We start from the raw sequence: 13,633 nt of genomic DNA, 5'->3' as shown, positions 1-13,633 counted from the left end.
CTGGCTCCTAGCCCCGATGAGCCCGGGTCGCCCCGTGGAACAGGCGTAGCAATGCCAACCTGGCGAGCTCACCTGGCTCCCAGTGGACGGCTGCTCAGGTCCCTGGGGTAGGAGGCACAGGAAGGAGGCTCTTGGCCTGTTTCGCCATTCTGCCACACTGAGAATAGGTGTCTCGGCCGTGTAACCACACAGCTACTTCTAGTGTGTCCCCTGGGCTTTGAGTCCCCTGGGCAAGCAGGGCACTGTCTCCTCTGGGACAGATGCCCAGGGCAGTGGTCTGTGCTCCCCAACTTTCCCACCCTCCGCCAGCTGAAAGGCAGACTCCAGGTGCCCAGTGAACCAGGTCTGCTCTTCCCGCCCACCTTCCTTTCCCTCCCTACTCCTCCAGCTGGTAGGTTCCACCTGCTTCTCTTGGGCTCTGCCCCTGCACCTCCCCTTCCAGATCCCTCACTTGGCTCCTGGTCCCTGGGGCTCAGGCTCTGAAACACAGATTTTTCTCATCTTTCTATTGTGACGTCCCTTCCCCGGGGCAGGGTGCCCCCTGGTGGTGTTGACTGGAGGAGAGAGGGGGGACTGGAAATAAAAGGAATGACAACAGAAGAGAAACAGTAGCGACAACCTGGAACTCCTAAATTGTTGTTGTTGTTGTTTTTAGCTCATGTGCAAAAAAATCAATCTAACTTAAAATAGAAAAGCCAGAACAAAAAACATGGGAAACTGAGTCCAAAGGACTGAAAAGCATGTAACACATAACCAAGCTTTGCCTTCGTCTGCGAGCGTCCTGGCAGCAGAGGAGGTGGCATCACTGCCCATTTATGTTCTCATGCTCAGAACGGGGGAAACAGGCAGCCCCATCAAGAGAGATGAAGAGGGCTCCTTCTGCTCCCAACTGAAAAGAATCACCACTTGGGATCCTGTGCTGGTTGCCCCGGGGAAATGTGAATCTCACGCTGTGGCTCATCCAGAAAAGTGCTCCGGCAGCTCTGAGCCCTGCTCACTGCACATGGGAGGCTTGAACTCACAGCGGGGCTGTTTGGCTGGCATGGTTTCGTTCACTTGCTTGCTAACCGTTTTTAAGTACTAAATGTTTGGAATTGGTGGGGAAAACTCACACATGTGGGGAAAATAAACCCCAAGTGCCCACACGGTAGTGCCCCCCTGCACTATTGTTCCCTCCCACTCTCCAAACCCCCATCCATGCTGGACACTGCAAATGCTACCCAACCCTTATGGAAAATTCCCACCGTCTGTTTTCCCTGAGGTGTTTCCCACACACCAGACACCACCTCTCCTGCCTTTGCACCGGTGCTTCTACATGTTGGGACATTGCAAATCACACCAAAGAGGCATTGCCATATCATTATCAAAAAAAAAAAAAAATGAAAGAAGGCCGGGGGGTCAGCAGCTCCCGCCTGTAATCCTAGCTCCTCAGGTGGCTGAGGTCTGAAGATCGGAGTTCAAAGCCAGCCCAGGCGGGAAAGCCCATGAGACTCTTATTTCCAGAAAACTGGAAGTGGCACTATGGCTCAAAGTGGTAGAACACTAGCTTTGAGCAAAAAGAGCTCATGGACCAGAGTCCAGGCCCCCAGTTAAAGGAGGAAGAGGAGGAGGAGAAGAAGAAGAGGAAGAAGCATTATCATATCACGATCAATAAAATGGAAGCGGCATTGCCGTATCTGGACAGCCCGTGAGTGAGCAGGTAGCAGACACAGCCCAGCCCCCCTGGACAGAGGCTGGTTCACAACTCGGTGGAATCAGGCTGTTCAGGGAGGGGCGCCAGGACAGACGTGTATCAGGGCCCAGGAAATAGATCAACCAACTTCAAGAACCCAAACCAAACCCCCAAGTGCACACAAATTAGGATCAATTGCAACTTTGTTCTCATGTTCTCTTCATAAATACGTGATGGGTCTGTGTCCATCTTTTTGGTTAATTGGAGACAAGAGCCTCATGAAGCACTGCTCCCAGTGCAGGCCACGTGGGAGGGAGGAAGTGCTGGTTGCATTCGAGGGCAAAGGGATGGACGTTGATGTTAGAAACAACTGGGAATGCCCTACTGGGGGGGTGTCTGATGGGGAAGGGGCTCCCCATGCCATTGAGAAGGTAACTGGACTCCAAAGGCTCTGCATATTAATCCTCCTGCCCCCTCATGGCAGTACAGAGATTTGAACTTAGGACCTTATGCTTGCTAGGCCACTTGAGCCCCACGTCTAGCCCTCTTTTTGCATGGGTTGTTTTTAAGATAGAGGCTTGCAACCTGGATATTGTTCTCTGTGCGTAGCTGGGCAGATAGGCACTCAGGCCAACTGGATATTGTGCCTCCCTGTATAGATATTGTACTCCTTATGCAGACACTGTGCTTCCATGTGCAGCTACTGTAGTGTGTATACACGTGGCACTTCCCTGTTTAGATGAGTATATCGCTCACCCACTGTCCTGAGATGGTGGTGGCCCTGAATAGGCCCCCCTTTTCTATCCCCGGGGTCACTCCTATACCTCCTTTTGCACAGTCCCCCTGCCCCAGCACTCTGCAGTGTGGCCCTTATCAGTTGAGTAAGTGTAGACAGTGCTTAACGAGGATCTGAATTCACTCATTACTGGAAAGCCGTCAGTGTTGACGTGTAGGAACATCCATCTTAATTATGGCAAAGGGCCTCCTTATTAATTATTCAAATCTCATAGAAAATAACACCATGGAAATAAGAGAGAAACATTGGCCCTCTTCTGCCTTGAGTATTTGACATGAGTACACACACACACACACACACACACACGCACACACACGTCAGGACACGCAGGCCCTCACACACACAGGCACACACACACGCATACACACACACACGTCAGGACACGCAGGCACACACACACACACGTCAGGACACGCAGGCACACACACACGCACACACACACGCACACACACACGTCAGGACACGCAGGCCCTCACACACACATCCAGAACGAAGGTCCTCCCACGCACACACACACGTCAGGACACACAGGCACACACACGCACACACACACACACACACACACACACACACCAGGACCCGTAGCTACTAACAGCCTTCCCTCCCCTTGATTTTGTTCTTCCAGACTTAAGAACAGGACCTTGTGGAAGGGGGCGAAGCAGCAAGAGTGAACATGTGGACTGTGTTTGAGGAAAAGCAAAGAGAAGTCTTAAGACTTGGCACTGTGAAGTTGAAAGCAGTTTCAGCTGGATGGTGGCGTAATGGATGCCCTTGGTGAGCTGAGTCCGCAGAGCTCAAGGTGAGTGACTGAGATGCTGTCCAAGCGGCCTGCACTGAGGCAAAGCCCTGCCCGGTGTCCACCCGCCCTCCACGCCCTGCCCCGGTGTCCACCCGCCCTCCACGCCCTGCCCCGGGTGTCCACCCGCCCTCCACACCCTGCCCCGGGTGTCCACCCGCCCTCCACGCCCTGCCCCGGGTGTCCACCCGCCCTCCACGCCCTGCCCCGGTGTCCACCCGCCCTCCACGCCCTGCCCCGGTGTCCACCCGGTGTCCACCCGCCCTCCACGCCCTGCCCCGGTGTCCACCCGCCCTCCACGCCCTGCCCCGGGTGTCCACCCGCCCTCCACGCCCTGCCCCGGGTGTCCACCCGCCCTCCACGCCCTGCCCCGGTGTCCACCCGCCCTCCACGCCCTGCCCCGGGTGTCCACCCGGTGTCCACCCGCCCTCCACGCCCTGCCCCGGGTGTCCACCCGGTGTCCACCCGCCCTCCACGCCCTGCCCCGGGTGTCCACCCGGTGTCCACCCGCCCTCCACGCCCTGCCCCGGGTGTCCACCCGCCCTCCACGCCCTGCCCCGGGTGTCCACCCGCCCTCCACGCCCTGCCCCGGGTGTCCACCCGCCCTCCACGCCCTGCCCCGGTGTCCACCCGCCCTCCACGCCCTGCCCCGGTGTCCACCCGGTGTCCACCCGCCCTCCACGCCCTGCCCCGGTGTCCACCCGCCCTCCACGCCCTGCCCCGGGTGTCCACCCGCCCTCCACGCCCTGCCCCGGGTGTCCACCCGCCCTCCACGCCCTGCCCCGGTGTCCACCCGCCCTCCACGCCCTGCCCCGGGTGTCCACCCGCCCTCCATGCCCTGCCCGGTGTCCACCCGCCCTCCACGCCCTGCCCCGGTGTCCACCCGGTGTCCACCCGCCCTCCACGCCCTGCCCCGGTGTCCACCCGCCCTCCACACCCTGCCCGGTGTCCACCCGCCCTCCACGCCCTGCCCCGGTGTCCACCCGCCCTCCACGCCCTGCCCCGGTGTCCACCCGCCCTCCACGCCCTGCCCCGGTGTCCACCCGCCCTCCACGCCCTGCCCTGGTGTCCACCGGCCCTCCAGTGGCCTCCTTCCCTCCCCACGCCCTGCCTGGCATCCCGGTCTCCGGCAGCCTAGCTAAATCTCAGTGCCCTCAGCCCATGCAACACAGCCATATCATCTCATAAACATTTCAGACTCTGAAAATTGTGGATGGGACAGGGAGGCTCATATAAAAAACCTTTGCCAAGTGCAGGGGTTGTGGCCTCCTTCCATTTCTGTTATGTTGAAGACCCATGCTGGCCATCAAATGATCCTCAAGGCAGACGAGGCCTGCAGGGCACAGCTGGGCCTCCAGATGTCCTGCAAGGCTGTTGCAGGATTTAAAAAATCTTAATGTTCTATATGTAACAAACCAAGCAAAGGCTGGGGGCATGGCTCATCTAGAAGCTCCTTGCTTAGCCCCTGTGAGGCCCTGGGTTCAATCCTAGTGCCACAAAGCAAAATAAAATGTCTATCACTTTTAAAAAAGGAAAAACAGAAGAAACAGGCAAGCAGAAGTGAGAGACAGGGACTGGGATTTAGTAGGGCCCTGGCCCAGCCTAGCATTCAGGATGCCCTGGGTCCCATCCCCAGCACAGAAACCAGCGGGGTGGGGGGGACAGAAACCCTCCAGATTGGCTCCTGGAGAAAGGGCGTGTTGGCAGGAAGAAGCGCATTCATTCCTCCCATGGCATCTGCATCATGCCTATTGTTATAACTTAGGTCTTCATGAAATACATTCACATATTGAGACAAAAAGCCTCAACTTTTTTCCTTGTTTTTGTGTTGCAAATCACCGTATGGCTTGGTGAGAAGCAGCAATCTCTTCCCAGAGCATTCTTCTTTCCTCAGCCGTGACCTTGAGGAAATCCTGAGCTTGCTGACCTCTGTCCCGCATGGGTGTACAGGATGCATGGCCGTTCGGGGGGCATGGGGGCATGTGTATGTGCGCTCAGGGCAGATCAGATACAAATTACGTTGTAACTAAATTGTTTCACTTTGCACGCATTGTGTCAGTATCTATCAGTGTTGTTTGGACAGTTGCCAAAGGGCACCTGAGTTAGGGACAAACCTCTGAATGATGGACAAAGGGCTATTTGCTATTTTTGGCTCTTTCTGCCACTGCTAAGATGAACAGCACAACACCGAAATCCATGTTTCATACGATGATCTAGTTTGAAGAGCTCAGAACAAGGCCTTTCACATCCATTCAGTGCCGGATAAGACTCTTCCGGGAAGCCTCCACACTTTATCACCTCCAAATCATGCCCCGCCCATCAGGGTGCTTCTCCCAGGTGCCCACTTCCCCTGTTTCCTAGAGGACACTGGTCTCCTTTCTGTCTCTATCGCTTTGCCTGTCTCTGACATTTCTTTTTTCTTTTTTCATAATTTTATTGTTAGTATAAAAGTGTTGTACAGAGGGGTTACCATTTCATAAGTCAGGGTAATGAGTACTTTTTTTTGCCAGTCCTGGGCCTTGGACTCAGGGCCTGAGCACTGTCCCTGGCTTCTTTTTGTTCAAGGCTAGCACTCTGCCACTTGAGCCACAGCGCCACTTCTGGCCGTTTTCTGTATATGTGGTGCTGGGGAATCGAACCAAGCACTCTTGCCACTAGGCCATATCCCCAGCCCTGACATGTCTTATAAGTGGAGTCATCTATGTTGATGTTCTTCATGTGGACCCAGTTTCAAGGCCTGTCCATTATAACATCTAGTGTCAGTGTTTATGGCTGTGTGATATTCCATTGCATGCATATACCACACCTATGTATTCATTTGCAGGACCAGTCTTCCCCCTGGTGGGACCCAGTCCGGAAGAGCATGGCCCCTCCGCAGAGCCGCTTGACCCTGTCGGGATGGCCCTGTTTTCAGACATTCTGTTTCTCTTTCCAGAAATGGCCTGGACTGCTTTGTCGCATATCCTGACAAACTTCTACTCAAGAACTTTTGCTGGTTTCATTTTCTTCTCTTTTAATCACAGGTAGGATAAAAGAGCCATCAGCCCTCAAGTGCCCGGTGATATGGAGGTTCTTGAATTGGACAGAATGGCAGGAAAGTAACTGGCTTGGTCAGTTTTTATTACGTGCGCTAAAAAAGGACCGGCTCCTTGTGCACAGGGCTCCCACTGCTCCTAAGACCTGGCCCTCGGGGGCTGGGAAAATGGCAACAATAATCACCCGTAGACCTCAGCGGGCGCCGAGCGACTCAGTGGCCAGGACGCTCAGTGGCCGGGACAACACAGTACATTTGTTCAGTGTCAGTATTTTTCCTGTTAAGATTGCCAACTCAGGCTGCACTCATTCCTGCTTTTTCACTTTTTCTTCTTCTGTCCTTGAGTCCTATAAAACTACCTACTGTGTGCTGACATTGGACTCTAAAGGAGGTCGGGCTTGGCCCAGGCAGGGCCCCTGCCCCTGGCAGGGGGTCACACAGGGAGGGGTGGACACAGGGAGGCCTGGAGGGCTGTGGGCCTGGCTCCCGACACGACACCTGCCTGTCAAGCAGCACATCTTGGGTTCAGTAGAGACAGACAGATGACCGATCGGGGGGGAGGTGTGTGATGTCCTTCGGGGTAGGGACAAGCTGTACTTAGAGGCTGGGAAGGCATCCGTCCCTGGGATAGAGCAGAGCACTCCCCTGCCAGTCGAGGCGCCCCCTGGTTAACGTGGGGGGTGACGCATGCAGGGGAACCCCAGGGTGGCTGGCTTCTCCCACGGGTGCTGCCTCCCGGGGGGCTCTGCGTGCTGAGGGCTCCAGACACCTGCGCTCCAGTCCTCCCACTCCTGATGCAGACGGCCACAGAGCCTCAGCCTCTGGGGCTTTGCCTCCGTACCCCAAGGCAGGACAGCCGTCTCTCGGCCTCCTGGACGGTGAAAACGCAGGTGAGCAGATAGTGCAGACGGCGTCAGGCGGCTTGCCCTTCCCCAGGTGCTGGCCTAGCATTTCCCCATGGCCAGCGCCCTTCCCCAAAGCCCCGTTCCCAACTCTGTCCAGAGAGGGTGGTGCTCCCCCAAGTTGCCAGGCCTGTGCCGGCCTGTGTTGTTCCTCTGCCTGTGCAGAAAACCCAGTAACGCTGGCGCTGGACCCCCACGCCCCAAATCTCCTGCCCGCCCAAGGCTCTCTTTTTAGCCTCTGGTCTGTGTGGCAGATGCCCCTGCAGGCCTGAGAGTCACCCCAATCCTGCCTGCCACAAAGGACGAAGCCACGACTGGGCTCTGGTGACAAATTGAGCCCGGAGCTGTTAAGATCTCTTCTGTTAGAAGTTTCTAACGGTGTCATAAATCTTTTATTAACATTTGGTATTATACTAATTAAAACTGTTCTCTGTATGTATTATTAATTTCCCTAGCACTTCTTGCAGGGGTGACATTTTTAGCCAGCTAAGCAGAAAGTAGCACAGTAAATAAGAAGAAACTCATTTCCAGACAATTAGCCTTGCAGAAAAATAAGTTGGTTAATGGAAGGCATGATGATTACAAATTTTACCTAAATAAACAGGGTATGTTAATGGTAACTCTTCAAGCTAAGTAAACAGATTGGAGGGGTAATGTCCTAAGCAATACTTAAATGTAACTGTTTAATAAATTGGTGAATTACTCATTTCATCTTAGAACAAAATGGTAATACTGTAGTAATAACCTAGTATATATTCCGTAATATGAAGCATGATCACTTTAGCTCTGTAGAAATCACCACAGTGATATGTCAGCATTGATCTAAAACTGCAGCATTTTATCTCAAGTTTATTACCCATTTTTGAGAATCGCTGAGATTTTCAGAGCATAATGGCAATAAAAGAAGAATTTAAAAAGCGCTTTAATGTGCATAAGTTAATCAGAGGTATCCTCGGGGGGGAAAGGAAATTTGGTAAAACATGAATTATAAGCATCATTTAAACTTACTTTGGACACTAGAGATAATAAATGGCACCATAATTTAGAAATAGCTTTTAACATCAATGACGGTAAGTACCACTTTACTGTTCATAAGAATTGCAGAGCACTGGTGCTGAGGCCAATTTTATTAGCCATTTTTTTCTTTATAAAAGCAATCCAGCCGTTCCACAACTGAGGAGACAGGAACAAGAGTTACGTGCTAATATGCAAAATGCATTTAAGTTTTTTGAAATAGAGAATAATAAATTGTGCCAAAAGATAGAGTCTGGAGACAAATGAATGATCGTTTAAAAAGAATAAGGCACTTTCAGAGTTTACATATTTGGAGAAACTTGATAAAAAAAAATCCTACAAATTGTTCATACATTTTCCCATTTGCTGCAGCACGCGGGTGCGCTTTCAAATCTGGGAGACGAAGCCATAAATCCCGGTGGTTGGGAGAGGCTGCAACAGAAATATATTTCTGTAAATTGTTGCCAGTGACAAATCGCTTTCAAACTATTACAGTGCAGGTTCAACTTCCTCTTCAGGGAAGGAGGGCAGTGTTCTGGCAGGAAAGCCTAAGACTCTTACCTCTGCCCTGACCTCCAGCACGGGCCACAGGGGTCCAGGATTCCGTGAGCGCCCAGTAGGCACTGCCGCTGCCCGACACTGCTCTCAAAGGACATACGGAACCAATGAGTTCCAAGGCATCGCCAACCCTTAGGTGCAGCTGAGAAGCTCAGAGTGGCTCTCTGCTTTTGAATGTGGACTGTTTGTGTAGAAGGCCCGAGGGTGTGCAGGAGGAGGGGGCAGGGAGGGGGCACAGGCCAGGGAGCTGCCCCCAGCAAGGCGCCCTTGTTGCACCTGGCAGCCAGGGGGCAGCCTGCAGGTCTTCTGCCCAGTCCGCAGTCTCTCCTCCATCATCTTCTCCCTAAACACCAGAGACGCCTCTCCCTCAGAGAGAGCCCAGAAGCATGGAGGTTGCCTGGGAAACACTGAGTTTTGTGGGAGGACTGACGCTCCCTGCACGGCACCGGGTGGATGCCTTCAAGGCAGTGTGGCAGCTCCTGGACTGTGCCCGGGGGAGCTGCGTGGTGAAGTGGGGGCTCCAAAGCTGTTCTATGAGATCATTGTGAGGCCCAAAGAGGGGGTCTGCCCAGCACAAACCAGGTTCTTCTTCTTGGAGGCAGAGCAGCCGGCCCCATCCGCACCAGGGGTGCTACCATGCAGTCCTGGGAGGTTATGAGTGTCTCCAACCTCCTCCCTGGGCTGACTTCCAAAGCCTGATCTAAGGGTTAAATGTGTATCTGTCCACAGTAGGTGTGCTATTAATACTGCTTGATGTTACCGCTGTTATTTAATATTACTGTTACTACTTAATAAATGCACACCAAGCATCTGCAGTGTGTAAGGAAAAGAAACTGAGGCTGTAGAGGGTAACAGAATGTCTAGTAACGTGTGTGCAAATACACACACACACAGGTCCTGAGGCTTGGGCACTGTCCCTGAGCTTTTGTGCTCAAGGCTGGCTCTCTACCACTTGAGCCACAGCTCTACTTCTGGCTTTTTGGTGATTAATTGGAGATAAGAGACTTACAGACTTTCCTACCTGGGCTGGATTCCAACCATGACCCTCAGATCTCAGCCTAGGGTGACAGGTGTGAGCCACAGGCGCCTGGCTGCCTTCTAACTCTTGCTTTGAATAACCTGGATTTTCTAGCCTACCTACAAGCATTTCTGGGGCCGCCCTGCAGTGGACCTGAGCACGCGGGGTTCAGATCCCACCTCCGCTCCTTCCCAGCGGGCGTCACCCGAGTGCTAGGTGTGGTTCCTTACATGACAACCGAAACTTAACTTTAAAACCGACCCAGGATGTCGCGGCTCACCCGCAGGTGCCGTTCCTTTGGGCGGTCCACACACAGGCTTGGGCCTTTGGAGCCGAGGCCTCCGCAGAACGCAGATTTCCTCCTCTGCGGTGGGGTGGGGCGTTCTGGCCCGGCAGCCAAGGCCGGGAGGCACCTGGGGTACAGGTGGCCCCTCTCCGTGGGGGGCCTCAGGACGGAGAGAGGTGCCCACCGCCAGCATCCTGGCTCCCCAGGGCCCAGCCGCGCCCCAACAAAGGAACTGGACACGGGTGAGTTAATAAAGCGCACCCTGCCTGCCCCAGGCACCTTGCAGAGGGGGGGGGGGGCCCTGCCGCCCCCTCCTCCCTGCGTCCCACGAACAAAAGCGCCCCAGCTGGGCCGCGCCTCAGCAGATGCACGTGGCTGTTTAGCATGCGGGGGCCGGGGGGGGGGGTGACCCAGAACCCAGAACCCGCTCCTCCAGCCCCAGGGAACTCTGCGGGGCGCAGCCTGGGCTGAAGCCTGCACCCCCGGCCCCTGGCTTCCTGCTGCTGCTGGGGAGGGGGTGGCAAGGAGTGTGTTCCTCCGGCCTGGGGGCCCAGGCCGCCGCCACCTCAGGGGGGCCATCCAGTCCCCAAGAACCTGCGGGTTCACCTAGCCCCGAGCGAGCGGAACCAGCGCGCGGCAGGTGGCGGGCGCGGCTTGGGGAGCCCCAGGGTACTCGGCTCGCCGGCGGGGGGAGCCGGGGTCAGCGCCCATCTCCCCGGAGCCCCAGCACGTTTCCAGCGCCCGGTCCGCGGCGATCGGGGTGGGGCTGCGGCCTGGCCCGGCCCACAGCGCGCGGGGCCGCGGACCCCGCGAAGGGCGCACGGCCCCTGCGGGGAGGGGGGAGCCCAGGCCGCGCCCGGGGGAGGAGAGAACGAAAGGAAGGGAGGAAAGATCCCGGAGGCAGCCCGCCGCGTCCCCTTCCCCACTCGGGAGCGTGGCGGAGGGGTTTCCGGACCAGCGCGCTCCCCGGGGGCGGCCCCGACCCCGCACTCGTTCAGTCGCGGGAGGGGCACGGTCCAGGCGGCCCGACCCGGCCCGGGGCCCCGACGGCGCGGCCGCGGCCCCTCGGCGGAGGCAGCGCGGCCCGCGCAGGCTTTCCATTCGATTTCCATCCGACATGACTCTAAAGCGCTTTTAGGTCCGAGAGGAATCTGTGGCGCCATGACCTGCGCTTCTGAGGCTTCTTGTTTAACTTCCTTAGGAAGAATCATCGACTCCAGTGACAGCGTCAGAAACGGAGCCGCGGGACGGGCGCGGGGAGGGCGCCCCCGCCACCCTGGCTGGCCCGGGAGGGAGGGAGGGCGCCACCGGCCACGCTGCCGGGGCCAGGGGGCTGGGCGGAGGATGTGCTGCTTCTAGGGTGGGCGTCACGGAGCCCAGAGTATGGGCGCCGGGGCCTGAAAATGTGGGTGCTGGACTCCTCCCTGCCCCCCCCCCCCCGTTGGAGAAGCAGGGCTGTTCGTGCTCCAGGGCTGAGGCGGCCGGTGGTCTCCGCGGGTCGCTGGGGTCAGGTTCCAGGGCTCGGAGCGGCGGTGCCAGGCCTGGCCGCCCAGGGGCCGGGCGCGCAGGTGGCTGGGGCGGGTGGCACTCGAGAGACACCGGGTGGGAGAGGGGCCACGGCTGCCAGGCAGAGCTCGGGGGACAGCTGCCCTCCTTTGGGGTGGGCAGAGAACCCGGCACCAGCACCAGCGCCCACGGGGCCGGAGACGCCGGGCGCCTTTGGAACTCGGGGTCTAGTTGGTAGCACGAGGGTCCCGAGGCTCCATCTGCCCTCCTGCAACAGCCCTGGGAAGGAGGAGGGGGGAGGGGAGGGAGGGGGACTGACGTCTGAACTTTCCTGAGCCTGTGGTGTGGGCCGGGCGTCTGGGGGGGGGCAGGGGGGCGGGGGGGGGGGCCGGGCGCCCGTCAGCCCCACCGCCCCGAGCCGCCGCTCCAGCCCCCGTGGGCGCCTCACTAGGTCCTGCTGAGGGAAGTTGTTTCCACTCTGGAAGCAGATGGTGGCCTCGAGAGTTGTCCGAGCCCCTTTTCTGGGGCCTTTGGGGGGCCGGGTCCTCATCGGTCCCAGTCCCAGGCTCCCCAACGCTTGAGCACCACGGCCCAGGCCGGGCTTGAGAGGGGCGCAGGCCCGGAAAGCCCCCGCCCCCCCTCCGGCTCCAGGGAACCGCGAGGCCAAGTTGGAGGCCCCCAGGCCCCGGGGGCCGGCCCGCTCCCTCCCGAGGACCCAAGTCCCTTGCGGGCCACTCCGAGGTCGCCCGCCCTTCCCGGCCTCCCCTCGGGCTCAGCCTGTGCCCTTCGGCGCGGCCCGCAGCCTTCCCGGGCCGGGCCCGGGGTGCCCAGGCCCGCGCTCCGGGCGGCGGGCGCTCACGAGTGCGCTGGGCACCCCGGTCCCCAGCTCGACGACCCCCCCCCCCCCGCCCGCCTCCGGCTCCCCTCCCAGGCTCGGCGAGTCGTAGAGGTGACGAACGGTGCCGGGCCGCGAGGAAGGGAGCCAGCGGCCCTCGAGGGCCCCGCCCCACCGCCCTGCGGGGCCCGGGAACCCAGCCTCGTCCTGGCAAAACAACTCCAGCAACTTGGGCGCGCCCAGGAGTGGGCCCCACGGAGCAAAAGGACCAGGTGTGGCCATCCGAAAGCAACGACAGGCCTCGAGTAGGGGTGGCCGAGCCACCAAGCACGCGCGCGCACACGCACACACCCGCGCGCCCCGGGCCCCCCACGGGGCCAGCCAGCCCCCCTGAGATGGGAAGTGTTTGGGGAGGCAGCCGGCCCCGGGAGGGGAGGGGCCCGCCGCTCTTCCCCGGGGTCGGGTCTGCCTCTGCGGGCGTGGAGGAGGCGCGGGGCGCCGGGAGCTCCGGTGCGTGCGGGTCTAACGGCCTCCCGTCCTCAGTTCCGCGGCCCGCGTGCAACGAAGCCCGCGAAGCCCGCGAAGCCCGCGAAGCAAGCGGGCGGAGCACGCGGGGCGGGCGAAGGCTCCGGGGTGAGGCGGCTGGGGGCTCCTTTGCAAGGCCCCCAAAGGGCGCCAGCCTCGGGCGCTGCTGCAGGCCCGGCTCGGGGGCGGGGGGAAGAGGAGGCCAAAGAAGACAAAGCCAAAGCCGGGAAGCCGGTGGAAAGCGGGCGGGGAGAACAACGCGGACGGAAAGGACGGCGGACGAAGCCGAGAGCGAGGCCCAGAGCCGGAGAGGGGAGGACGGGACGGGGACGCGGAGAACCAACCAGAGAAACGGAAAAGTGCAGAGGACGGGGGCACTGCGCGATGCGGGCGCGGGAGCCCCGAACGTGGAACGAGGAGAATACCGTGGGCAAGGAAACGAGGGGTCCGAAAACGAGCCTTGTTAAACGGCCGGAAGCCGGGCGCCAGGGCGGAGACCGGGCCAGGAGAGAGATTAGGGGCCGGGCGCGGGCCCGCCCAGCGCCAGGTAAACCGAGGCGGACCTGGGCGCGCCCGGCTGTCCGCCCAGAATTAGGGTTGGGGGAGTTCCGGGCGCCCCTCCCCTCCCCGTGCAGTGACGCAGTGGAGGCCGCAGTGACGTCTCGTGACGTCACGCCCCACCTGGGGTCCC

The 13,633-nt window shown here is 58.7% G+C and overlaps 1 protein-coding gene across 1 annotated transcript in view; it reads right to left on the bottom strand.

The window, feature by feature from the left end:
• Positions 1 to 5,656: 5,656 nt before the first annotated feature.
• Ranbp17 (RAN binding protein 17) overlaps positions 5,657 to 13,633 on the bottom strand; it is a 228,240-nt gene continuing 220,263 nt past the window's right edge. Inside the window, exon 29 of the mRNA XM_048334124.1 lies at positions 5,657 to 5,667. The gene's annotated coding sequence lies outside the window, so the exon portion shown is untranslated. The remainder of the gene's footprint in view (positions 5,668 to 13,633) is intronic.

This window comes from Perognathus longimembris, chromosome 25 (assembly GCF_023159225.1).
Source record: "Perognathus longimembris pacificus isolate PPM17 chromosome 25, ASM2315922v1, whole genome shotgun sequence".
NCBI classification, from domain to species: domain Eukaryota; kingdom Metazoa; phylum Chordata; class Mammalia; order Rodentia; family Heteromyidae; genus Perognathus; species Perognathus longimembris.
This window is presented reverse-complemented; position numbering and strand designations above follow the sequence as displayed.